The sequence below is a fragment of the Heterodontus francisci genome, unplaced genomic scaffold (assembly GCF_036365525.1).
Source record: "Heterodontus francisci isolate sHetFra1 unplaced genomic scaffold, sHetFra1.hap1 HAP1_SCAFFOLD_102, whole genome shotgun sequence".
Classification (NCBI taxonomy): Eukaryota; Metazoa; Chordata; class Chondrichthyes; order Heterodontiformes; family Heterodontidae; genus Heterodontus; species Heterodontus francisci.
Window position 1 is genome coordinate 5,616,246 of NW_027140380.1, and position 23,844 is coordinate 5,640,089.

At 48.2% G+C, this 23,844-nt stretch overlaps 1 non-coding gene across 1 annotated transcript; it reads left to right on the top strand.

Moving 5' to 3' along the window:
- Nucleotides 1–22,631: 22,631 nt before the first annotated feature.
- Nucleotides 22,632–22,714, top strand: trnal-uaa (transfer RNA leucine (anticodon UAA)). Its single transcript has one exon. It is a non-coding gene; the product is annotated as a tRNA-Leu (tRNA).
- Nucleotides 22,715–23,844: the final 1,130 nt, after the last annotated feature.

Here is a 23,844-nt window from a genome sequence, read left to right on the forward strand (position 1 = left end):
AAGATTGGACAGAATATAAAAAACAGCAAAGAATGACTAAAAGATTGATAAGGAAGGTAAAATTAGAGTATGAGAGAAAGCTCGCAAGGAATTTCAAGACAACTAGTAAGAGTTTCGATAGATATTTTAAAAAGAAAAGAGTTAACAAAGCGACTGTTGGTCCTATAGAAAGTGTGTCTGGGGAATTAATAATGGATAATTAAGAGATGGCAGTTGAATTGAACAGATACTTTGCATCGGTCTTCACTATTGAGTATACAAATAACATCCCAGTATTAGCCGTATATCAGCAAATTGAAGGGATGGAGGAACTCAAGAAAATTACAATCACCAGGGAAGTGGTACTAAACAAATTGTTGGAGCTGCGGGTTGACAAGTCGCCAGGTCCTGAATTGGCTAGTGAGATAGTTGATGTGCTGGTTTTAATATTCCAAAATTCCCTAGATTCGAGAAGGTTCCGTTAGATTGGAAAAGAGTGAATGTAACTCATTTATTCAAAAAGGGAGGGAGACAGAAAGCAGGAAACGACAGGCCAGTTAGCTTAACATTTGTCTGAGGGAAAATGTTTGGAGCTATTACAGAGGATGTTATAGCAGGGCATTTAGAAAAAATTAAGGTAATCAGGCAGAGTCAACATGGTTTTTTGAAAGGGAAATCATGTTTAACCAATTTATTGGAGTTCTTTGAGGGAGTTACATGTGCTGTGGATAAAGGGGAACCAGTGGATGTATTGTATTTCGATTTCCAGAAGGATAAGGTGCCATATCAAAGGTTATTGCAGAAAATAAAAGCTCATGGTGTCGGGGGTAACATATTGGCATGGATAGAAGATTGGCTAGCTGACAGGAAACAGAGAGTCAGCATAAATGGGTCATTTTCTGGTTGGCAACAAGTAACGAGTGGTGTGCCACAGGGATCTGTGCTGGGGCCTCAACTTTTTACAATTTATATAAATGACTTAGATAAAGGGACCGAAGGTATTGTTGCTAAATTTGCTGATGACAAAGATAGGTAGGAAAGTAGGTTGTGAAGAGGACATAAGGGGGCTACAAAGGGATATAGATAGGTTAAGTGATTGGGCAATGACCTGGCAAATGGAGTATAATGTGGGAAAGTCGGAAATTGCCCACTATGGCAGGAAGAATAAAAAAGCATATTATCTAAATGGTGAGAGATTGCAGAGCTCTGAGATGCAGAGGGATCTGGGTGTCCGAGGGCATGAATTGCAAAAGGTTAGTATGCAGGTCCAGCACGTAATTAGGAAAGCTAATCGAATGTTATCATTTATCACCATGGGAATTGAATACAATAGTAGGGAGGTTATGCTTCAGCTATACAGGACATTGGTGAGACCTCTTCTGCAGTACTGAGTACTGTACTGGTCTCCTTATTTGCGGAAGGATGTAAATGCATTGGAGGTAGTACAGAGAAAGTTTACGAGACTAATACATGGAATGGGTGGGCTGTCTTACGAGGAAAGATTGGACAAGCTAGGCTTGTCTCCGCCAGAGTTTAGAAGAGAAAGAGGCGACATGATTTGTTATTTAATTTATTAATTAACAAATTAGCTATCCTCCATTCTTCTGGTACCTCACCCGTGGCTAACGATGATGCAAAAATCTCTGCCAGCGCCCCAGCAATCTCCTCCCTTGCTTCCCATAGCATCCTAGGATACATCTGATCAGGCCCTGGGGATTTATCCACCTTAATGCGCTTCAAAACCTCCAACACCTCCTCCTTTGTAATGTTGATATGCTGCAGGATATCGCTGTTCCCTCCCTTGAACTCACTAGCTTCCATGACCTTCTCCACGGTAAATACAGACGAGAAATATTCATTTAAGACCTCGCCCATTTCGCGTGGCTTCACACATAGATTGCCACACTGATCCTTAAGGGGACCTACTCTCTCCCTGGCTACCCTTTTACTCTTAATACACTTATAGAATCTTTTAGGATTCTCCTTTATCTTATCTGCCAGGGAAATCTCATGGCCCCTTTTCGCCCTCCTAATTTCCTTCTTAAGTATACTCCTATATCCCCTATACTTCTCGAGGGACTCGCTCGATCCCAGCTGCCTATACCTGACGTATGCCTCCTTCTTTGTCCGAACCAGACCCTCAATATCCCTTGTCATCCAAGGTTCCCTAAACCTGCCAGCCTTGCCCTTCCATCGAACAGGAACATGCTGGCCCTGAACTCTTCCTATCTCACTTTTAAAAGCCTCCCACTTGCCAGACGTCCCTTTACCTGCAAACAGCCTCTCCCATTCAACTTTTGAGAGTTCCTGTCTGATGCCATGGAAATTAGCCTTCCCCCAATTTAGGACTTCAACCTGAGGACCAGTCCTATTCTTTTTCATAACTATCTTGAAGCTAATAGAGTTATGGTCACTGGTCCCAAAGTGCTCCCCCACTGCCATATCAACCACCTGCCCATCCTCATTTCCGAAGAGGAGATCGAGTGTAGCCCCTTCTCTAGTCGGGCCATCCACGTACTGCTTCAGAAAACTATCCTGGATTCACTTAACAAATTCTTCCCCATCTGATCCCTTAGCACTAAGGCAGTCCCAGTCAATATTAGGGAAGTTAAAATCACCTACTATTACAACCCTATAATTCCTATACCTATCTGTGATTTCCCTACATATATGCTCCTCCACTTCCCCCTGACTATTGTGGGGCCTATAGTATAATCCCATCAAAGGGATCACCCTTTTATTATTTCTAAGTTCTACCAGTATGGCCTCACTGGACATTCACCCCGGGATATCCTCTCTAAGTACTGCCGTGATGTCCTCTCTAATCAATAGTGCAACTCCCCCTCCTCTCTTACCTCCACCTCTGTCACGCCGGAAGGATCGGTACCGCGGAACATTGAGCTGCCAGTCCTGCCCATCCCTCAACCACGTTTCCGTAATAGCTACAATACCACAATCCCATGTACCGATCCATGCTCTGAGTTCATCTGCCTTACCTGTAAGGATACTTGCATTAAAGTAAATGCAGTTTAGCCCACCAGACCTTCCACGCTCCCTGCCCTGCCCCTGCCTGGCCTGCCTACTGGACTTGCTTGCTTTAACCTCTCCATTTGCCTCAACTATCTCATCGGAGAGACTACTACTTTGGGTCCCACCCCCGCTGCAAGACTAGTTTAAACCCTCCAGTGTATTACTATAAAATCTCCCTACAAGGATATTGGTCCCCTTCCAGTTCAGATGCAACCCGTCCCTCTTGTACAGGTCACCTCTGCACCAGAAGAGATCCCAATGATCCAAGTACCTGAAGCCCTCCCGCCTTCGCCAGTCTTCAGCAACGCATTCATTTTCCTAATCCTCCTATTCCTACCCGCACTAGCACGTGTCACAGGGAGTAATCCTGAGATTACAACCCTAGAGGTCCTGCTCTTTAACCTTCTGCCTAACTCCCTATATTCACTTTGCAGAACCTCATCTCTCTTCCTGCCTATGTCGTTCGTACCAATATGGACCACGATCTCGGGCTGCACACCCTCCCCTTTCAGAATTTCTGGCAGCTGCTCCGAAACATCCTTGACCCTAGTAATAGGGAGGCAACATACCATCCTGGAGTCTCGTGTGCGGCCACAGAAACGCCTATCTGCACCCCTTATGATAGAATCCCCTATCACAATAGCTCTTCCACCCCTTTTCCTCCCCTGCTGTGCGGCAGAACCCTTTGTGGTGCCACGGACCACGCTGTTGCTCTTTTCCCCTGGGAGGTCATCCCCCCAACAGTAACCAAAGCGGTGTATCTGTTTGAGAGGGGGATGGCCACAGGGGACTCCTGCACTACCTGCCTGCTCCAAATATTCCATCTGGTGGTCACCCATCCCTTTTCTGTCTGTGCATCCATTACCTGTGGTGCGATCACCTCACTAAACATGCTATCCATGACGTCCTCAGCTTCGCGGACGCTCCACAGTGAAACCACCCGCAGGTCCAGCTCCATAATGCAAGTAGCCAGTAGTTGCAGCTGGATACACTTCCTGCACACATGGTCGTCATGGAGACTGGGAGGGTTCCTGAATCCCCACATAGCGCAGGAGGAGCATATCACGGGACTGAGTTCTCCTGCCATGACTTACCCTTAGATTAATTAGTTACTCCCTTAATTAAAAAATGCTAATGACACTCGGGGCCTTGTTCTCCCCACTACAATCTAAAGTCCTTCATAAGTTACACTGAATAAAAAAAACACTTTAGTAGTACTCATCTTATCAGCAGAGGCTTTTTTTTCAACTAAAAAACTTTGCCCTTTTCTTTATGATATTTAAATACACTAACAGCAGTGACTCACCAACCAATCACCTTGCAGCTCTCCTCTGACGTCACCATTGGCTTCTTTTTTTTCAAAACTCCAGCACACTGGAAGAGCTCCACTCCACTCCTGGAAGGGAAGAGACTGGGCCTCGATCCTCGGATTGGATTTATAGGCTACGCTCTCGGCGTTCTCCTCATATCGGTCCATATAGGTCTGCTCCGCTCCGCTCCTCTCCGCTCCCGGAAGGTAATTCACCAGCTATTGCAGAAAAGTACGTCTTAAGCTGTTGCAGTACCTGTTAGAAAGATAGTCTAAGCTATTCTGAAGTCATCTTCCAATGTCATCTACATGGAAGCAGGATTTTAAAGGATAAGATGTAGTTTTTAAAAGTCGCTTCAATCTTGCTCAAGAGTCTTTACAAAGAAGCCAAGTAAATCTTGATAAAAAGTCATATATATTTAGAGATCTTTTAAAAACCCTTCAATCTTGTTAATAAAAAGTCAGATGTAAATTTAAGAACTCTGATCAGGCCATGCTAAAAACTTACATACAATTAAGAAATAAAATACAACATTTAAAATGTCTGAACTCCCTCTCAAAGTTGACCCCTGCTGCTGCCGGTGTCTTCCTGGAATAATGGAGCTGTTGTGTCAACAGAAAAGTCCTTCCCGAGCGGCCCAGAGCCTGTTGGTACCGGCTTTAATCCAACCCAGGTAAAAATCAGGGTACATTGTGGACAATGAGCCCAAATTGCTGAACTACAGGTCCCTGTCACTTTAAAGAGTGGGCTGGTGCGATTATGATCAGAGGCTCCTTCTAAGCACATTTCTCACCACCACAACTTCCAGATGCTGGTGTTAGTGTGTGCATGTACTGGCAGTTGCAGTGCTGTTCAGACCCTCAATAGCAGTGAAAGTCTCAGAGTTCACCGCTATTGGGGCTGTAAAATCCAGGCCAATATCTCACAGTCCTGTTAGATTTGCTCTCCCTCTGTACAAAATCAAACTCCACACATTGTCTTTCACTCACTCCTGTTTCCAGCCCTGACGGTGCTGAAATCCCCTCTCAAAGGTACACAATCCAGTTGATTTCTGATCAAATACCTCCTTCCTCATTCAATGGAGGAAACAGAGACATGAACAGGAGTCAGGTGCAAGAAAGTTTCACCAACAGAGCAAAGAAAGGCACCAACAAAAGTTACACCTACTTTCCAAATCATTTCACTGGAATATTCTTTCACTTGTTTTGTCGGATGACTGCAATAAATCTGAAAATGAGCACCATGAGGTTTGTGTTCACTAGTCACTTGTTCTCCTGTGTTTGTCTGTCAGGTTTGTAATTCAGTTTGTGACCAGATTCTACCAATGCTTTTCAACAGCTAGATTGATGATGCTTGTAATCTGTATCCTGTGGAGAATGGGAGAGGAGAATAAAAACATGGTGCATGAACAGGACAGACTGTGTAAAATGGGAGCACAGAAATACTGCCACCTCATTGAAAGTTAATGAGATTTATTCCAAGTCAGACACCTGTCCACAATGAACAAGTGAATACATTAATTGTCCACTTTCAATCTAAATGGGACTGAGGTTCCAACAGAGAAGTTTTCTGGAAAATACCTGCTGCAGTTTTAAAATTGATGAACTGGAACATCTTATACTAACTTTCAAATAACTGTAGTGATTGTATAGTTCTCATAGTGGAGAGAAGGAGTTGTTTATAAATATAAGCAGAAAGACACATTTTTGGATTGGTGAATGAGCTTTATCTTTCTGAAATGTATTTATCCATTGGTTGCAGGTCACTGGAAATTCTTTTTTACATTTCAATTGTAGCAGCAGCAGTTAGCAGCAAAATGTCTGATTAATCAGAGTAGTGGGTCTGGGAAACACTTAAACAGCCGAGACCCTGTAAAACAGAACTCCAAGTAACAGTTTAAATAAGGCACTGAACTGACAGAGCGGTAAAGGCCTGCTCAGGTCAGGAAAAAAAACCCGACCCGAACCTGACAGAACCACATTGGACTCGAGCCCGACCCGGCCCGAGTATCTCCATTTATTCCCACGCCCAAACCGACCCGAGCCTTACACGACCACCGGAATGTTCACTTTACCTACCTCCCGATTCCGAATCTACAGGAAGCTGCAGCATGAGCGCAATGACATCATTGAGATGCTCACTTGCTCACTGAGCAGACTCAGAGTTTCCCTCCTTGATGTCCCGGACTCCCAGCTCAGGTTGGCTTTTCAACTTTTGACACTTACTAAACTCAACTTCCCAGCAGAGCAAAATGTAATACTTCCTGTGTGTTTCCGACCCGGACACAGCCCAAACTGGACCCAGCCCGACCCGAACCTGGCCCGACCTGACCTGAGCCCGAAAGCCAGACCCAGAAGAGCGACCCGACATGAACCGGACCCGACACAGGTCGCGGGTCTCGTCGGGTTCAGGTCGGGTGGCAGGCCTTCACAGAGTGGAGGTCAGATGAGGATTGAATTAATTTCAATCACTGAATCTAAACAAGAAGTAAATCTGTCAGGAATGAAACACTTTATTTTATTTGTGAGCTAGTGGCATAATGGTAGTGCGTCTGACTACACATCAGAAGATTGTGTGTTCAGATCACGTCAGGCTCAGTTATGTTTTACAGCAGCTCAAGTTCCTGGACTTTATATCAGAAGAGAGTTCGATCTATTGGAATGTTCAGTGAATGGTTGAATTTCAAGATCAACTTCAATAGATTAAAGTCCTGATTTCTGGTACCGTTCCATTTCCATGCTCAGTTCTTATTTCACACTGTTTTATATCAGAACAATGTTTCAGGGATGTGATGTGTCCATTGTTTGTACAATCGCTCTGTCACCCAGTGTGAGAAATAAAACACAAACCGCCCAGCGTGCGGCTCACACCCATACCTGGCTCTGTCTATAGGCCGCTTAGTTCAGTTGGTTAGGACGCAGTGTTGATAACAACAAGGCTGTGGATTTGATCCCCATGTGCGCTGTCACATGGTCAGTCATTAATTTGACACATTTTTGTAACACTTAAAATCCAACTTTTAGATGCAAACAAGTTTACATAAAATGTCAGAGGGAATTTATTTTGAATAACATCCATTGCATCTTTGTCACTGGTCTGGAGTAACACAGAATTCTTTCCAGTTATCTTCCGTTTGCTGATAAACATTGAACTCGTGGCCTTTCTCGTCAATGGTCACGAGCAGCAAAAACAGACAGAGTGAGTCTGACCGCCCAGAGATGTGGAAAAGGCTTCAGCTTGGGACAAATGCAGCAAATCAAATGTTCACCCGACCCCGAAAGATTCAAAAACTGGGGAAAAGGACACAAGGAGATAGAGAATAAGCTAAAGCAGACAATGTAAATATTTCCCATCCTTGATATCTCTCTATTCCAATCCAACCTTCAGAGTTGGGGAAATAATTTCAGTGTAAATTGTGCAGCTCAAGAGTCAAAACCAAAGGGCGATGCAGAATAAAGGAGAACTGCCAAAACCCCAGATTGAACCAGGGATCTTCAGTCTAACACACTCCCAACTGAGCTATTTCAGTCTCACAGGCTTGGGATGATAAGTGGCAAGTAACATTCGCACCACACAAGTGCCAGGCAATGACCATCTGCAACAAGAGAGAATCTAACTATCTCCCCTTGACATTCAATAGCGTTACAATCACTGAATCCCCCACTATCAACATCATGGAGGTTACCATGGATAGCCATACAAATAATGTGACTACAAGAGCAGGTCAGAGGCTTGGAATACTGAGGCGAGTAATTACAGTGCAGCTGTTGGCTCCACCCCAGCGGCTGAATTTGTTCTGTAAACCATGAAGCAGCTTCCTCTCAAATCCCAGATTTATCAATAAATCCTCTTACAAAAGCCCCAAAGTGTGATATATTCCTCTCACTCATCCATGACTCTTGACTCCCCAAAGCCTGTCCACCATCTGCAATTCACAAGTCAAGAGTGTGATGGAATACTCTCCACTTGCCTGGATGGGTGCAATTCCAACTCAAGAATCTCAACACCGTCCAGGACAAAGCAGCCCACATGATTGGCACCCCATCTACAAACATTCACTCCCTCCACCATCGGCACACAGTGGCAGCAGTGTGTACCGTCTACAAGATGCACTGCAGCAATGCACCAAGACTCCTTAGACAGCACCTTCCAAACCCAGCGACCTTTACCACCGAGAAGGGCAAGGGCAGCAAATGCAGGGGATACCACCACCTGCAAGTTCCCCTCCAAGCCACACACCATCCTGACTTGGAACTATATCGCCGTTCCTTCACTGTCGCTGGGTCAAAATCCTGGAACTCCCTTCCTCACAGCACTGTGGGTGTACCTACCCCACATGGACTGCAGCCGTTCAAGAAGGCAGTTCACCACCACCTTCTCATGGGCAACTAGGGATGGGCAATAAATGCTGGCCGAGCCAGCGATGCCCACATCGCATGAATGAATGAATAAAAAAGTGAAGTATCCCTTGTGTCATTGTTTTGGTAGAAAATATAACCCTGGTGGAATTGCCCCTCCCAATCACACCTCACTTCATAGAACATAGAAAATGGAGAAAATTTATGGCACAGAATGAGACCATTTAGCAATCGTGTCTGTGCCAGCTGAAAAAGAGTGATCCAGCCCAATCCCACTTTCCAGGTCTTGGGAAAGGGATCTGAACAGATCTCAGAGCTCACATTATGTGAATGTTCTGTTGAAGTGTTGGTGAGCTGATATACCAGGGGAGATTCACACTGTTAGACACAGTGTGAAATACATTCAAGTATTTATAAAACATTACAACATGTGAGTAATATTCCCCATTGATTTCTCAGCACTGATGGATTGTGAAGTGGGAGACAGCCAGAAGTCCCAGTGAACCACACTGACCCTGAGCTGAGAATGAAATGAGATAAAGTTCAGTCTTCAGCAGTGAGATCCTGCAGAGAGGTAAGAATCCTGAATCAAGGAGAGACTTTCTCATACTGCTGTTGAATCTCATTTCAAACACTCCTTGAACTCCCTGCCGAGGAATTCAGAGCTGGATAACGCCTGTAAAATCAGCCTAAAAAGGAAATAAAAAACACCCACCGTGGGCTCAAACTCAAAAACTTGAGCTTCAGAGTTTCATGCTTTCATCGACTGAGCTCTCTAGGCCTGAGACAGTGTCCCCGGCCTGTCTGTTATTGGACGGTGCAGCTGTTGGCTCCACCCCAGGGGCTGAATTTGTTCTGTAAACCATGAACCAGCTTCCTCTCAAATCCCAGGTTTATTAGTAAATCCTCTTACAAAATCCCCAAAGTGTGATATATTCCTCTCACTCATCCAGAATAAAAGTTACATCTTTTGCTCTTTTTACCTTTCAAACATTGACTTCTATTTTACTCAGCATTTATTTCTCTCTCCTTTTTATGTTGTGCATTTCCTAATAAACATTTCATTTCAATTATTTATGAGGGATGAAATGAACAGAAAAGATTTTCTGCAATGGTACCAGGGGTGTGGGACAGAGTGAGTGGTTCGGATCTGGAATACACTGCCTGAGAGTGTGCTGGAGGCAGATTCAATCGTGGCTTTCAAAAGGGAATTGGATAAACACCTGAATAGAGAAAATTTGCAGGGCTACAATGAAAGGGCAGAGGAGTGGAATTCGCTGATCTGCTCTTGCAAAGAGCTGTCATGGACATGATGGACTGAATGGTCTCCTTCTGTACTGTTACCATTTGATTCCTTGATTCTAACTCTGTCAAAGTTGTTCTGAACTTGCTCTGCTCCAAGGAGAACAACCCCAGCTTTTTCAGTCTCTGCACATAACTGAAGTTATGAGGAACCATGGGGAACCCACTGTAAACCTTCCTCCAGACAGAAATACAACTGTTCACCACCACACTGTGACCCAGCTGTTCACATGATTTGGATGTGGGGACCAAATGTAGTATTTCAAAGTTTGCAGATGACACAAAACTAGGTGGGAATGTGTGTTGTGAGGAAAATGCAAAGCGGCTTCAAGGGAATTTGGACAGACTTAGTGAGTGGACCAGAAAGTGGCACATGAAATATAATGTGTAAAAATGTGAGGTTATCCACTTTGGCAGGAGAAACAGATGTGCAGATTATTTGTGAAATGGTAAGAGTGTGAATGTACAAAGGGGCCTGGGTGTCCTTGTCAATAAGTGACTGAAAGCTAACATGCAGGTGCAGCAAGCAATTCAGAAGACGAATGATATGTTAGCCTCTATCACAAGAGGATTTGAGTATAGGAGTAGTGAAGTCTTGCTTCAATTGTATATAACCTTGGTTGGACTGCACTTTGGAATACTGTGTGAAGTTTTGTTCCCCTTACATTAGGAAGGATATCATTGCCATCGAGGGAGTGCAACGAAGGTTCACCAGACTTGTTCCCGGGATGGCGGGACTGTCAAATGAAGAGAGATTGGGGAAACTGGGCCTGTATTCTCTCGAGTTTTGAAGAATGAGAGGTGATCTCATTGAAACTTACAAAATATTTAAAGGGATAGACAGGTAGATGAAGCTAAGATGTTTCCCCCGGTTGAGGAGTCTAGAACCAGGGGACACAATTTCAACGTAAGGGGAAAGCCACTTAGGACAGCGATGAGGAGAAATTTATTTCCTCAGTGGGTTGTGAATCTTTCGAATTCTCTACCTCAGAGGGCTGTGGAAGTTCAGTCATTGAGTATGTTTAAAGCAGAGATTGTCAGATTTCTAAATACAAATGACATCGGGGAGATGGAGATAGTGTGGGAAAAAGGCATTGAAGTGGACGATCAGTCATCATCATATTGAATGGCAGGGTGGGCTCGATGGGCTGAATGGCCTACTCCTGCTCCTATGTTCCTATCAGTCTGCAAACTTCATATGCATGCTGTCATTGTTCCTTTTATTCCATGGGCTTCAGTTTTACTGGCAGTCTAGTATGTGACATCTTCAAGAAGGTTTTCAATAAGTTAAATAAGGAGAAATTGTTTCCAGAGGCAAAAGGGTCAGTAACCAGAGGATGTATTTATCAGGTGATTGAGAAAAGACCAGAGGCGAAATGAGGAATGATTTTTTATACAGTGATGTGTTGTGATCTGGAATGCACTGTCTGATCAGGACTTGAAAGCAGATTCAGTCGTAACTTTGAAAAGCAATTGGGATAAATACTGGAAGGAAAAATGGACAGATTACAGGAGACAGCACTGACACAATGGACCAAATGGTCTCCTTCTTTGGGTATCATTCCATGGTTTTATGAACATAATGTTGATACAATTCGCTGAGTTGGAAGGGAAGTGAACCCAGATTCCGGGTATTCTAAACACCAGACCCAAAGCAAATGAACAAGCCTGTTGTTTAATCTCTGTTTTTCACACCAGCTTCTCCTCGCTCTTTCTGTGTTTCCTGCCTGGTCTGTTCCTCTGACCTTCATTCCTGACACTCTATTGAGAATGGCAAACTCACTGCGCCTCTCACTCACACCGTCACTCCACCCCTTCACCCACTTCCAAACCTCTCTGTTCAACAGTACCTCACATCTGCTCCTCTGCTCCATTAATATAACAGGAAAACATTTTCAAACAGACATCTCCAGACAGTGAACGTTCCAGTAAGACAAGGTAAAGAGCAGATTCATTCACTTTAAACACAGAGAGAGCAGCTCTCCCTGTTCAGTCTAAGGAGCAGATCTGGTTTCACTCCCATTAGTCTTAGAGACATGCGCCAGAATTTTAAGGGACCGTTGGAGACGGGAATGGAGGCCGGGGAGGGGGAGGGGGGTGTATAAAATAGGGATGGAAGACGTTGGACCGGATTTTTCTGTCGGCGGCTGACATGGAGGGCAGACTTGTGAGTCCAATTGTCAGCAATTTTATTCACTGGATCCAATTGAACTAATAGTGCACGGGAACCACGGGGCTTCAGTGCCTCGCCTGGTTAAAGGAGGTGACTGGGAGGTGGGAGCTGAGTGTTGTCTTCACTGGGAAGCTATCGGGAGAGGCAGCAAAACTTGGCAGCAAGGGTGGAGGGGGAAAGGGCATCGGGAAACACTGTCAGGAGTGGGGGCCAATGTGCCAGCTCTGCAGAGGGAACAACACCAGGGTGCCATTGGGGCAGTGCCACTTCATTGAGGGTGACAAGTGAGGTAAATGTGGCTGGGTGTTGTTTACTGTGAAGGCCTTGCACTCAGGGAGGGGCAACCTGTCATGGGCCTCATTCGAGGCTCTCATTGGATTCGAGGCTCCCATTGAGGAGGAGGAGGAGGAGTAGAGAGGAAGGGAGGGAGGCGCAGGCACCTGCAGGGGCACCACAGCAGCTTGGGGGCCCACAGGAAGGCCAGCCTCGAACAGGAGGCTGGAAAAGGAGGCAGAGGAACACGTCAGCCGAGGTTCAACTACCTGCAGATGTCCGATTGACAGTGTCTCCGCAGACTGTACCTCTCCACGGAGGTCGTCACTGATCTCTCTGCCATGATGCAGCTGTGCCCCATGCGACTTGGTGGGCACCTGATGCCAGTGTCACTGAAGGTCACCGTGCCACTGAACTTCTTCACCACCAGATCATTGCGGGGATCCACTGGAGATATGTGTGGAATCTCACAGTCTGTAGTGAATCAGTGCATCAAGGAGGTCACCAATGTCCTGTTCAGGAGGGCCGGTGACTATGTGCACATTGATCCAAACAGTCAAGCTGAGAGAGCTATAGGATTCGGGGCCATCGCTGGATTCCACCAGGTGTAGGGTGTCATTGACTGCAGCCATGTGACCATCAAGGCTCCTGCAGACCAGCCAGCAGCCTTCAACAGGAAGGGCTTCCACTTGCTCAGTGTGCAATTGGTCTGCGACCACTGCAAATGGATCCCACAGGTGTGTGTACAAATCCCGGGAAGCAGCCACAACGCCTGCATACCAAGGCACTCCCAGGTGGCAGAACCTTTTCGCGGCCCCATCCGCTTTCAGAGATGGATCCTTGGAGACAAGGTCTACCCACTGAGGACATGACTACTGACGTCTGTGAGGAACCCACGCACGGATGCAGAGGAGAGGTACAACACCTGCTGCGGGTCAACCCGAGCGACCGTCAAGGAGGCCATTGGTCTCCTGAAGATGAGATGCAGGTGCCTAGATCGATCCAGTGGAGCCCTTCAGTATGTCCTGGCGAGGGTCTCGCATATCGTGGTGGTTTGCTGTGCACAGCACAATCTGGCATTACAGAGGGGTGAGGTGTTGACTAGTGAGGATATCGTGGAGTGTGATGTCTCCTCTGATGATGAGGATGTGGAGGAGGATGCTGCCCATGCAGTGCCAGATGAAGAACCTCAGGCACAGTAGGAAAGGGGCCATGAGATACACACAAGGGAGACATGAGACACCCTTATACATTCAAGTTTCCTTTGAGCCTTACCACCTTCTGGAACCACAGCAATAAAGTCTTAGCTTTAAGCAGCCCTGTTGTCACCTCCTTCCTTCTGTTCTGCAGCGTCCAGGTACACATCGCACAGTGACAAGGCAGAAGCTTTGTAAACTCAGGGCTTGGTCCCTCACTTCCAGCCCCTTGGGAGGAAGGGTTTAAATGAAGTCCCAAAGGGTATCAACAATAAGAAGGAGACATAGTGAGAGAACATCATTTCTTTATTCCGTGTGACACCAAACACAACCCTATCCATCTGGAATGTACATTCACCCGTGAACCCCTCAGTGAATCTAGGTGCTCTTCTTAAATCTTTTCCGGGTGCTCCTACGTGGTGCTCCCCCTGCTCTGTCAGCTGAGGTGGAGACAGGCTGCTGACCTTGCTGCCCCATGGCTTGGGATGACATTGGTGGCCGTCCTCTTGCTGCCTGAGGCCTGGAGGGCCCTGGCACACTGAGGGCCTCCTGCACAGGTACAGGGACCCCCCTCTGTCATCGAGGATGATGGAGGCAGGCACTGGCATCACTTGTGTCACTGGCAGAGGGGCTTTGGAGCTACTTTCCACACCAGGAGCACCCTGAGAGGAGACCCCAGATGTAGCAGCCAGCTGCTCCTCCCCCTTATAAGACACACTTGTACCTCGCTGCTGACCTGAGAGGGATGTGGACCTGGTGAAGAGTTCAGGTGCCTCGTCCCCCCTCTCACCTTGTCACCGCTGGATGGATCTCATGGACAAAGCGATGGAGTGCAAGTCTGCGCGCATCTCCGGCAGCCACTGATTGGTCGGCTGGATCTGGCTCTCCATCAGAGTCACCAATCTCTCAAGGAAGGAAGCCAGACACACCCCCATCAGAGTCAGTGCAGCATGCAAGGCCTGGATGGACTCCTCCATCATCCGAACTTGGGTACACATAACCTCTGGCAACTCTGCCAGATGTTGCCTGACCTCTTGCTGCAGCTGCAGTATTTCCCGTGTTGCTGGTGACACCAGAGGCACGTCATCAGCCTGGGACTCAGCATGGGCCTGGCCTCCCACAGACTTCCAACTGCCAGTGGCCTCGGCTGTCACAGCCTCCGTCAGCTGCCCGGGCCTGTCTGTGACGTGCTCACCAGCTTGTGTGCCCAAATCTAACAGCAAGTGGATACCCACCGAATGAGGGTTTCTGTGCTGGTGGAGGGTGCAGGGGAATGAGGTGATGGTGCACCATCTGAGGCTCCCTCCTCCTCCTCAGAGGTGTCTGGCTGTCCCACAGTCTCTCCAGCTCTTCGCTCTTGTCGTTCATCCTAGCCTGCATGTGAAAACAGGGACATTGAAGGGTTAGGGTCTGCCCATCGTGACATTCCAACCACCCCTACTGTGCAGCTCCATTGATGCAGTGGTGAACAGATGAGCAGAATGGCTCCTTTGCAGCGGATGCTCCCTTGTGCCCCAGGAGATGTTCACTCACTCTCTTAGGTATGTGTCCCTGTCTCTCCATCAGCTATGGAGCAGCTGCTTTGCTGCCCGGCCTGTTCCATGGCCTCCTCCTCCATCGGGATGAGGACATGGAGATAAGGCATCCACTGCCAGTCTTGACATGCTCTTTCCGATTGTGGGCTGTCTTCTCCTGCAGCCACTATGATCAACAAAGTTAGTCTCCCAGCGGGGACAAGCCCAATATCTCTGATGGTGATAGTCCAGCAGTCCATGATGTGGACACACATATTCCTCCTGCATGTGGCCCCTCTTGAGGGACTGTGTGAGTTTATACAATGACTGATGTGCACCTCCCACCGAGATGCAGCCAAGCCTCAGGCAGCATGTCCTGCTGCCCTTCCCCAATACACATGACTGGGTGGTCACTCCCTTTCCACCAAACACTCCCTCTCACTCTGCCATGCGCAATGTCCAAAGGGTCCAAAGTGTTTTGAGTTTGTGCCTGAGCAGCCCGGATCCGGTCATTGACCCACTTCGTGCACTGGATCCATGTCTTGGGGGTGACCCCACGGCTGCTGACTTCACCTACTATCTCAAAGCAGCTTTGCTTGGTCAGGTGGACAGGTCTCCACCTCCCATCCCTGGGGAAGAGGATCTTCCACCTATCTGTTGTCACCTGGAGGCAAACCTGCAGGAAGGCATCGCCAAACCATTGGACCATGGTCACTGCAGGCTCGCATTCAGCTCCTTACCTATCAGGCAGCAGAGACAGCAGAACGGGTCCTGGGGCATCAGTGACAGCAGAACGGGTCCTGGGGCATCAGTGACAGCAGAACGGGTCCTGGGCAGCAGAGGCAGCAGAACAGGTCCTGGGGCAGCAGAGGCAGCAGAACAGGTCCTGGGGCAACGGAGGCAGCAGAACAGGTCCTGGGGCAGCAGATGCAGCAGAACAGGTCCTGGGGCAGCAGAGGCAGCAGAACAGGTCCTGGGGCAGCAGATGCAGCAGAACTGGTCCTGGGGCTGCAGAGGCAGCAGAACAGGTCCTGGGGCAACGGAGGCAGCAGAACGGGTCCTGGGGCAGCAGAGACAGCAGAACAGGTCCTGGGGCAACGGAGGCAGCAGAACAGGTCCTGGGGCAGCAGATGCAGCAGAACAGGTCCTGGGGCAGCAAATGCAGCAGAACAGGTCCTGGGGCAGCAGAGGCAGCAGAACAGGTCCTGGGGCAGCAGAGGCAGCAGAACAGGTCCTGGGGCAATGGAGGCAGCTGAACAGGTCCTGGGGCAGCAGATGCAGCAGAACTGATCTGGGGCAGCAGAGGCAGCAGAACAGGTCCTGGGGCAACGGAGGCAGCAGAACAGGTCCTGGGGCAGCAGATGCAGCAGAACAGGTCCTGGGGCAGCAAATGCAGCAGAACAGGTCCTGGGGCAGCAGAGGCAGCAGAACAGGTCCTGGGGCAGCAGAGGCAGCAGAACAGGTCCTGGGGCAATGGAGGCAGCTGAACAGGTCCTGGGGCAGCAGATGCAGCAGAACTGGTCTGGGGCAGCAGAGGCAGCAGAACAGGTCCTGGGGCAGCAGATGCAGCAGAACTCGTCCTGGGGCAGCAGATGCAGCAGAACGGGTCCTGGGGCAGCAGAGGCAGCAGAACAGGTCCTGGGGCAGCAGATGCAGCAGAACAGGTTCTGGGGCAGCAGATGCAGCAGAATGGGTCCTGGAGCAGCAGAGGCAGCAGAACGGGTCCTGGGGCAGCAGAGGCAGCAGAACGGGTCCTGGGGCAGCAGAACGGGTCATGGAGCAGCAGAGGCAGCAGAACGGGTCCTGTGGCAGCAGAACGGGTCCTGGGGCATCAGAGGCAGCAGAACGGGTCCTGGGGCAGCAGAGGCAGCAGAACGGGTCCTGGGGCAGCAGAACGGGTCCTGGAGCAGCAGAGGCAGCAGAACGGGTCCTGGGGCAGCAGAATGGGTCCTGGAGCAGCAGAGGCAGCAGAACGGGTCCTGGGGCAGCAGAACGGGGCCTGGGGCATCAGAGGCAGCAGAACGGGTCTTGGGGCAGCAGAACGGATCCTGGGGCAGCAGATGCAGCAGAACGGGTCCTGGAGCAGCAGAGGCAGCAGAACGGGTCCTGGGCATCAGAGGCAGCAGAACGGGTCTTGGGGCAGCAGAACGGGTCCTCAGACAGCAGAACGGGACCTGGGGCAGCAGAGGCAGCAGAACGGGTTCTGGGACAGCAGAGGCAGCAGAACGGGTTCTGGGACAGCAGAGGCAGCAGAATGGGTCCTGGGGCAGCAGAGGCAGCAGAACGGGACCTGGGGCAGCAGAGGGCTCTCAGGAAGACACTCCTTTAAACCAGGCAGCAGTGAATGCAGGTCTGGCAGCCCTTTCAATATGGTGGCAGCACCTGCCGTTGTGTCAGATGTCGGTGCCATCGGTGCCTCGTTCCCTACCTCTGGTCCTTGTTTACATGGGCCCCACGCCTCCCCTTCATTAATTGGTCGGCTGCTCCGTGATCGGGGTCGGTCGGCCACATTTCACTCGTGTGGTGACGACACCCACTTCCGGTGCCTCTGCCGAGAGCCGCACCGTTAGTTTAAAATTCAGCCCATGGGGTCAAGAGTGGAAAATCTCCCCTCTGATTCTCTCTACTTAAAATGAAGGAGACACCAAATTAAAACTGATGAAACCAGGGATTGTATCCTGGTTCTTCAATCTAGTGTTCTCCCAACTGAGCTATTCCAGCCTCACTGTGAACTCATCTTCATTGGAGACAAATATAACTCCAGGCGGAATTTCCCCACCCGTTCATTCCTCACTTCAGGGGAATGGGAACCGACCAGATCGCGGAACTCAGATTATGTTAATGTTCTGCTCTTGATATCTTAATATTATCTTGCGTTTGAGCCACTTTTAATCAGGTTCTCGGACAAATTCTTCCATCATCCCTTCTCCCACATTCCCTCTCTCTCATTCATTCTTTATTCCTCACAATCCAGAAAGGGTTAGGAATCAGAGCTCACCCCCAAACCCTCTGCACACAGACCTCTGTCTGTTACCCTGTTTGATCCAAGAGACCAGTCAATAAATTACACTCTTTATAAACACAGAAAGGTGCCTCAGAGTGTTGGACAGAGATAAATACACTGAAGTCTTTTGAAAAAAGTTCATCTTACGGGTTGTTACTGAGCCCACAGAGAAGGGCGGGCCCAGGCTCCAGCCCCAGCCCCAGCCTGTGCTGTGTTAGCTGATGCCACCTGGTGTGATACTGAGCCACACGGAGCAGGAAAGGGCCTGGTTGTAGTCATGGCCTGTGTTGTGTTAACTGATCCCACTCAGTGTGGTAGGAGCCACACAGAACAGAATGGGCCCAGGCTCCTTCCTCAGCCTGAGGGATGATAGTTCTTCTCACACGTTGTTGTACAGAGCCCCACACAGAACAGGGAAATTACAGGCTCCATCCCCGGCCTGTGGTATTTTACTTCATCGCACCTGGTATGGTACGGTGTCCCCAGAGCAGGAAAGATCCAGCTTCCATCTCCGGCCTGTGCTGAATTAGCTGATCTGACCTGGTTGGCACTGAACCGCAATCAGGGAAGGATGGGCCGAGGCTCCATGGCCTGTGGTGTGTTAGTTATTCTCATTTGGTGAGGTACTGAGCACCATATAGAGCAGGATGGGCCTGTGCTCAGTGAGCTGATCTCACCTTGTGTGGTCCTGAGACCCACACACAAAGCAGGACAGGCCTGGGCCTCATCCCCGGCCTGTGTTCAATTAGCAGATCTCAGCCAAAAGATTTTGATAAGGTTCCACACAAGAGGCTTCTCGATAAGATTAAAGGCCCTGGTATCAGTGGTAATATATTGATCTGGATTGGGAACTGACTGGCAGACGTAGGCAGAAAGTAGTTACAGATGGATCTGGATCTGTTTGGAGACCAGTTACCAGTGGTGTCCCACAGGGATCGGTGTTGGGACTGTTGCTCTTTACTATTTTTATTAATGATCTGGATGTAGGTGTAGGGGGCACCATCTGTAAATTTACAGATGATTTGAAGATCTGTGCGAGTGTTTAGACTGTAGACGATACTCGACTGTTTCAGGCTGATCTTAATGTGTTGGGAGATTGGGTTCATGACTGGTAAATGATGTTTAATTTGGGTAAGTGCAGTGTTATTCATGTGGACAGGGCGAATGCTCAACATTCATACACCCTTCAGGGAAAAACAATAAAGCAGGTGGAGAAAGAAAATAATTTTGAGCAGAGATCTGGATGTTCTGGTGCACAGATCTCTAAAGTTACAGCAGCAATGCTGTGAAGTGATAGTTGGAGCAAATAGAGGGTTGGGCTGCATTCAGAGGACAATTGAGTATAAAATGAGGCATATTCTTGCATGGGATGTGAGCGACACTGGCAAGGCCAGAATTTGTTACCCATCCCTAATTGTCCTTGACAAGGTGGTGGTGAGCTCCCTTCTTGAATTGCTGCACTCCATGTGGTGTAGGTACACCCACAGTGCTGTTAGGAAGGGAGATCCAGAATTTTGACCCAGCATCAGTGCATGAACAGCGATATATTTGCAGATCAGATGGTGTGTGACTTGGAGGGGAGCTTGCACATGGTGGTGTTTCCATGCATCTGCAGCCCTTGTCCTTCAAGGTGGTGGAGGTCTTCGGTTTGGAAGGTGCTGTCTGCGGAGCCTTGGTGAGTTGCAGCAGTGCATCTGGTAGATGGTACACACTACTGCCACTGTGCGTCAGTGATGAAGGGAGTGAATGTTTAAGGTGGTGAATGGGGTGACAATCAAGCCAGCTGCTTTGTCCTGGACGGTGTCCGGTTTCTAGAGTATTGTTGGTGCTGCACTCATCCTGGTTTGTGCCTGTAGATGGTTGACAAGTTTTGGAGAGTCAAAAATCACAAAATTATTGCAGTGCAGAAGGAGGCCATTCGGCCCATTGTGTCTGCATAGAATCATAGAACATAGAAAGTTTACAGCACAGGCAGGCCAAAAAACGAGCCACCCAGCTGAATCCCATTGCCCAGCATTTGGATGGTAGCCCTGCAGGTTCAGGTACTTGAGGTGCACATCCAGACACCTTTTAAATGAGTTGAGGGTTTCTGCCTCAGCTACCCTTACAGGCAGTGAGTTCCAGACTCCCACAGCCCTCTGGGTGAAAAAACCTTTCCTCATCTCCCCTCTAATTGTTCAACACATCAATTTAAATCTATGCCCCCTAGACACTGACCTTCCTACTAAGGTAAATAGACCCTTCCCATCCATTCTATCCAGACCCCTCACAATTTTGTACATTTCAATCAAATCTCCCCTCAGCCTCCTCTATTCAACCCCAGCTGATCCAATCTTTCCTCATCGCTGCATTTTTCCAGAGCTGGCAACATCCTCGTAAATCTCCTCTGTAACCTCTCTAGTGCAATTACATCCTTTCTGGAATGAGGTGACCAGAACTGCACACAGAACTCAAGTTGTGGCCTAACTAATGATTGATACAGTTCCAGCATAACCTCCCTGCTCTGATATTCTATACATCGGCTAATAAAGGAAAGGATGCCATAAGCCTTCTCAACCAACTTATCAACATGTCCTGCTACTTTCAGGGATTATTGGACATTCACTTCAAGGTCCCTCACTTCCTCTACACCTCTCAGCATTCACCCATTAATTGTGTATTCCTTTGCTGTGTTTGACCTCACCAAAGGCATCACCTCACACTTCTCCAAGTTGAGTTCCATTTGCCACTTTTCTGCCCACCTGACCAGTCCATTTCTCCAGCTCTCCTAATGAGCATTTCACCACGTGCCTTGAGCTGAGTTACTCATCACAGAATTCCCACTATCTGATTTACTCTTGTAGCCAGAGTATGTATATGAATGGTCCAGTTAAGCTTTTGTCAATGGTAACCCCCAGGATGTTGATGGTGGGGGGATTCAGCGATGGTAATGCTGTTGATCGTCAAAGGGAGATGGTTACATTCTCTCTTGTTGGAGATGGTCATTGCCTGGTACTTATGTGGTGTGAATGTTACTTGCCACTTAGCAGCCCAAGTCTGAATGTTGTCCAGGTCTTGCTGCTTCTGGACACAGACTCCTTCAGTATCTGAGATGTCCCGAATTTGTCCTTTTATGAAACCTTGGTCAGGACTCACTTGGAATATTGTATCCAGTCTTGGTCTCCTCACATGATGGGTGATATTGAGGCTTTGGAAAGGGTACAGAGGAGAGGCATTCGACGAATTCCCAGTATAAGACATCTTGGTTATCAAGTTAGACTAAAAGAGTTGGGACCCTACACCTTAGAGAAACCTAGACTGAGGGGTGATCCGATTGAGGTTCATAAATAATGAAGAGTCCAATTTAGCATGGGAGAGGAGTCATAATGATGGCGGATCATCCTCCGCCATTTTCGCCACCTCCAGCGTGATGCCACTACCAGTCGCATCTTCCCCTCCCTTCCCCTGTCAGCATTCCGAAGGGATCGTTCCCTCCGCGACACCCTGGTCCACTCCTCCATTACCCCCACCACCTCGTCCCCGTCCCAGGGCACCTTCCCTTGCAATCGCAGGAGGTGTAATACCTGCCCATTTACCTCCTCTCTCCTCACTATCCCAGGCCCCAAACACTCCTTTCAGGTGAAGCAGCGATTTACTTGTACTTCTTTCAATGTAGTATACTGTATTCGCTGCTCACAGTGTGGTCTCCTCTACATTGGGGAGACCAAGCGCAGACTGGGTGACCGCTTTGCGGAACATCTCCGCTCAGTCCGCAAGCAGGACCCTGAGCTTCCGGTTGCTTGCCATTTCAACACTCCCCCCTGCTCTCATGCTCACATCTCTGTCCTGGGATTGCTGCAGTGTTCCAGTGAACATCAACGCAAGCTCGAGGAACAACATCTCATCTACCGATTAGGCACACTGCAGCCTGCCGGACTGAACATTGAGTTCAATAATTTCAGAGCATGACAGCGCCCCTCTTTACTTTCATTTTTAGTCATTTTTAGTTATTTTTTCTTCCTTTTTTTTGGCATTCCTTTTTACATTTTTTGCATTTATTTCATTTCATCTTAGTTTGTTCAGTTTGCTTACCCACTGTTTTTTTCAGGTTGTTTTTCTTCAGGTTTGCACTTGCTGATGTTCTATATTCAGTATATTCACACCTAATCTGTACTAATGCTTTGTCTTTCAAAACACCATTAACATATTGTTTGACTTTGCTCCGTGACCTTTTGGTCAGCTATGTGGCCTGGTCCAATCTGCACCTTCTCCTTTGTTATCTCTTGCCCAACCCCCACCTCACTTGTTCATAATCTGTGACTTTTCTAATATTTGTCAGTTCCGAAGAAGGGTCACTGACCCGAAACGTTAACTCTGCTTCTCTTTCCACAGATGCTGCCAGACCTGCTGAGTGAATCCAGCATTTCTTGTTTTTGAGTCAAAACTTTATATTGGAAAAGGCCAGATGGCACCCGGATCACATTAAATTTCATTTTTAGTGGTGTGTTAACGTACCAGAATGGCCGAGTGGTTAAGGCGTTGAACTTAAGATCCAATAGTCATGTGTCTATGTGGGTTCAAACCCCACTTCTGGTATCTGTGCTTTCAAAATGTTGCTCATTTGTCCCCTTACTTTTGCCTTGCACCATCATCTCTTCTGTCACTCTTGCCTTCCAACTGATCACAGCTTCCTATTATTTGATCTGCCCCAGCACCGTTCCTTGGCTCTGCGCTTGCTTATAAACTTGTAAATCTTTAACTTAATCTCCTCTGTACCCTGACAATGACCTTCTCATCCTTCCTGGATTGTGGTTCCTCACAGGATTCGCTGCCTCTCCGACTCCTCTCCAGGTAACTGAAGGCCCTGAGCCTTGGTCTCGCTTTATACGCTAGCTGGTAGTTGATTCCTTGCAGGTCTGCCACCGCTCAGGAGAAGCTCAAGACCCAGATCAAGCAAAGTATCAAGAGGAATGTGAACAAAGGCTCCCTGGTGCAGAGCAATGGACAGGGCGCCTCCGGCTCCTTCAAAATCAGCAAGAAGGAAAACCCAGGGAAAAGTGGGAAAGAAGGTGAAGAAACCAGCAGCCAGGAAATCTTTAGTGAAGAAACCAGCAGACAAGAAATCTTCAGTGAAGAAACCAGCAGACAAGAAATCTTTAGTGAAGAAACCAGCAGACAAGAAAGTGACAACAAAGAAAGTAACAGCCAAGAAAACGAGCAGCAAGGCGGCGGCAACGCCAAATAAGGCGGTGAAGAAAGCAGCGCTTCAGAAAAAGTCTCCTGCGAAGAAGGTCAAAAAAGGCAAGAGTGCGGCGGGCGGAAAGGCGCTGAAGAAAGTGCAGACATGGAAGAGCAAGGTCAAGCCGAAAGCAGCGAAGTCTCAGAAAGCAGGGTCTGGAAAGAAGTGAAAGCGCGGGAAACTTGTAAACATCTGAACACAAAGGCTCTTCTCAGAGCCACCCACATCTCTCAGGAAAGAGCTGATCCCCTGATCAAATGATCCCTGTCCAGGCCCCGCCTGCAGATTCCACATGGAAATGATTTGGAGTAAATCCAGGATCCCTGGTGACTCCCCTCCACCCAGCCCTTTCCCCACTCTCTGTCATAAAACAAAGGGATGTCCGGCCCTCACTCTAACGGGGGATGTGTTCGGTGCAGTCTCAGTTCACAAATTCAGGGGGAGAGTTTGTAAGACAGTAACACTGGCGGAGAAACCCCACCTCACA